Source organism: Pinus tabuliformis, chromosome 5_2 (assembly GCF_031772625.1).
Source record: "Pinus tabuliformis cultivar Carrire ecotype Pingquan chromosome 5_2, CPIR1, whole genome shotgun sequence".
Taxonomy (NCBI): Eukaryota; Viridiplantae; Streptophyta; class Pinopsida; order Pinales; family Pinaceae; genus Pinus; species Pinus tabuliformis.
In genome coordinates this window covers 205,662,407-205,666,961 of record NC_142306.1, presented here as the reverse complement: position 1 = coordinate 205,666,961, position 4,555 = coordinate 205,662,407, and positions in this window count along the sequence as shown.

Below are 4,555 nucleotides of genomic sequence, written 5' to 3'. Positions count from 1 at the left end.
GGAGATGTTGGTGCACCTCATATGGCCACATTGTCCCTTCCAGGACTGAAAATTGGCCTGCCAGTATGGATTTTCTCAACCTCTATCATTCAAAGCACCGTGATTCCTGAACAATCGAATAAAAAACTAGATGATACTAGAGTTACCCCCCAACCCTCTACTTCGTTTGTCTCTCCCTCTCCTTCTTCCTCTTCACTTGGTGAAGATAGTAAAACTAAAAACCAAGTAACTGAGAAGAAGAAGAAAGGGAAGGAGAAGAAGAAGAAGGAGCCAATGGCAAAAAGGGGCAACCATGCATCGTCTAGCGAAAATCCACACACTGCACCGTCCAAACCTAAATCTCCATGTGTCATCTACAAAGGAGACCACTATCATCGAGATTGTCCTTACATCCCACGGATCTTAAGGGACTTGTCTCCCTGCTTGCAAAATCCAGTGTCGTCAACCTCTGACGATCATGTTGAGAGTACACCATCAACTAGTGAAAATGAAGTCACCAGACAGAAAGGAAAATCTAAATTTCCTTGTAGACTGTGTGAAGGCAATCATGCCCTCTACCGTTGTCCCTTCCTAGATAAAGCTCAAAGAGTCTTGGATAATAATCTTGCATCACTGTAGTGACTCCCTCCTGGATACAAGAAACTCTTGCCGAGTCCATTGCTAGTTGAAAATTCAAATGACGCACCATTTTTGTCGGTCGAAGCACCTATCATTGAAGATAAACCCTCTGAGTCCACATCGGACCAAAGTCAACAGGTCGAGACGGCAGTCGACCCCATCTTGTCTTCAGAGGATTCACCTTCAAATGATACAATCACCAAAGAGAATGAGAACAACACCGTTCAAATTATTTTTGTAAACATAGACTTCGAGGAACATGGGGGAAATCTGCCCATTCCTTTACCACAGGAAGGAAGTTCATCAGAGTTGTATCCAACCATTTATTTGGTCCCACCTCCAAGCAACCTAGTTGTCTCCTTCAATTGGAATCTACTAGGCAGACCCCATTTACCATCTAATGTACCATTCCGAATCATAGTACAAACTTACAAAATGGTCATGGTTGGTACCATCATAAATGAAGGGGCTTCTGTGAGTATCGTTTCCTCGACTGCTTGGAAAGCGCTTGGTTCGCCATCGCTTTTTCCTGAGACGCGATATCTGACAGACTTTGACAAAGGAACTAGTCGACTGTTAAGGATCCTTCCAAGTTTGCCCATAACTTTGAGAAGGAAAATTGTTTATCTGAATGTAATGGTAGTCTAAGGACCTTTAGATTACAATCTACTCCTTGGGCATGACTACATTTATAGCATGGGAGCTATTGTTTCCTCACTCTTTCGAGTTATTTGTTTTCCACATTAAGGAAGAGTGGTCCAACTTGTAGACCAGATTTCATTCGCCAGTTCACACATAGCTAATAGTCAAATGCCATCCCTAACAGGTCTTTTTGCACAAGGAATGTCTCATCAATCTCCAGTCTGTCCACCTGATGAACGCGAGTGATTCGGTGGTTGTGACTGAAACCCAAGGGGCATGCACCCTGGTCTGCTTCGGCAGGAAAACTTTAGGTATAGGGTAGGTTTCCGCAGAGGATATATCACTGGTCTGACACACCCTTCTGTTTAGGAAAATGGTATTAGACCAGAATAAGATACCTCTGTTAGAAGGTAGGATTTTCCCGATAGAATAAATGTTTTGTTTGCAAATTGAAGGGTAACCTGGAAAAGGTAGGCCTTTCCTAATAGAACAAATGTTTTGTCTGCGAATTGAGGGGTAACCTAGGAAACTCTACTTCGCTATACCTAGGGGCGTGCAAACCTTTTTGCATGAAAGTGAAAAGCGATCATTTATTTTCCTAGTTTGTAGATTCTTGACCCTTTAAACTCGTAGAATCAGTCGTTCCTATCTTACATAATAAAAGGAGTCAGAGCATAAATTCGAATGGTGCAAGCTCCCTAAAAAATGAACCTATCGATGAGACATCCTTATTATACAACTGTCACGAGCAGTTTTACGCGAAGTTCAAGCTCGTTAAAAATTAAACCTAGCAATGAGCATATGTTCCACCAGAGTTTAAGCTCATTAAAAAATGAACCCACCTTCGGTAAATAACCATTTTGAATGCTTATCATTAGCTTTTGAGCCTTGGTCGTGTTCTTACCATCACCTCCACTCTGTTTTAGCCAATCATTCGCCTCCATTTGATTGTTTACCCCTTTTGAGGAACAACTACGACGAGTGATCCTATTAGCCACCTTCTTTACACTGCCATGATTGGGAAAGTTCCAAACCTTACCTGGAACCAGATGCTATCTGAAAACATCACTTGTTCCTCAAAAAACGAGTCTCCTTTAAGCTCTTTTCATCTAACTCGTAAAATATGAAAATATTTCTGAGCAATTGGCCTCTCCAGCTCGTTAAAGTGATCGGAAGTGCTATCCCTCTAGATTTTAATCCTTTTGGACCTGAGGGATCATTACGCAAAAAGATCGAGTGTTTGTCTTGTTCGGCTTGTTAAAACTATCGAAAATTCATCCCTTTCGCATTGTTTTATACTTTTTTAGACTTAAGGGATTATATTATGAAAAAGGAATATTGGAGTTTCCTTTCAATCTTTTCTCAGACTCTCTAAAATTGAAAAGGACTGAGTTATCCTTGTCATTAAACTCGTTAAAACAATAGCGAAAAACTTGTCCATTCAGACAAGAGTGAGTTTCACTGTCGCTAGAATCGTTAAAACATAGTGACGGGTTTGCCTGAAGGGAAAATTATAGAACAAGCATATGTTATCCTCCTCAAGCTTGACAAAAATAAAGAGGTACTGGTCAGAAATGACTAGGGAAAATTGGGAAGAAAACTTGAAGAAACTTTATTGGTAGCAGGTAGCTCTTGAACATGACACTTTCACTCCATCACCATGATTAAGTCAGGTTGGGTTATTCCGTTCACCGGTCATATCACCATTGGTCCACCGTACCATCCACTTTTGGGGTTAACACTACCAATCCATTTCAGTGTCGCCGATATGTTCAAGAGAAGTCGCTCAAAGAATTCACCTACCCAGCTTGTGTCTCATCCGCTACAATACCCTCACGCTTCATTCTTTCATGACCGCCACCTTGAACCTTGCATCATCAGATTGTTTTCACCTCTACAAAATCATTTGCTCCGTTCCGTTTTGTAGATGTGGGATCCATTAATGCCTTCCTACGATGGGTCACTTCTTGTCGACATCAGCTCATTATCCAAGAAGCCGACCTAGGGACAACCCTTCCGGTACTTTGAAGCTTGCATGCCTCAATGGCAAGTTTCGCACTTCCAGCAATAGGTTTACATTAATGGCCTTTGACCAAAATATTTTTCATGGTGTTCGACATCGACTCATGTATTCACACCACACAAATTGTACTGCAATACCTTGAGGATCATCATCATCATCGGTGACTGCTCTCGCGTCCGTTAACAACTTATATCATTGGTTGGTAATCAGGCGATGTCCTTCCATGTTCGACATTAGAACATCTTTTCACATGGATCAACTTGTACTTTCGGGCAAAGATTGAACAAGTTTTGAAGACCCTGGATCTAGTTTCATCCATCCAAGCTACAATATATTCAGGAAAATAAAGACATCAAATGTACATCATTGCTGCACAAATAATCATCCAAACTAAGGGATGATGGCTCTACCAGAATCATCAGTATGCACACAGACGGTTGTCTATCCTATGTACATGAAAATGAATTTATCAAGCTGAGCATGGGAATTCCCACCTCAGCCAGATCATGAAAATATTATGAAGATAATGTATTGTATTGTATCTTATTATAGGTCACCTTCCAATGTGAAAAACCTCGGATCCTCATTATAAAGCATTTCACACGACAACAAAAGATTTACTGCCTCATGCTTTAGGGGGCAACTATTATAGACATATTTGGGCACTGCAACCCCAATCACATATGTCCATAAACCAAGGGCTTCTGAGCCCCTAAAGGTGTTGTTTCATACCCTGAAGGAGCAAGGTCAGCTGATTACATCATCTCCCAGAAGTTTTCCATGAAAAACCACTCAGAATTGGTCAAAGCAGGACCATACAGACTGCCCAGTGCAAAGGGTGCATGCATCTCACCTGCCACATGCAAAAAGTGCGATGCATACTAGAAAGCCCTTTTGTAGGGTGTGATGAGTGAGAGCAAACAAATGGCACAAGTAGTTTTGCTAGGTGGAGACCCTGAGAATCTTCTAGAAGCTGCTCATTTGACACTTGCCTCCTTGAATTCGCCCAAGGATGAGTAAGAGATCATGAAATATCCAAGTGGAACCAAGAACTATCAAAGAGATGACACTAATCAAAATCCTAGAAGCTGACTCACCCCCCTGCAAATATCTATAAATGGATCCCTCATCCCAGAGATCTAAAGGTTGAAATTTGGTAATTTGAAAAGAAGTGCTGTTGGTTTCTCTTTGAAGACTTGTTGAGTGATCTTGCTTTGTATGAGGTGAAGAGGGCTTTCAAGCTGGGAGGATGGCACTGGGTCAAACCAAGTG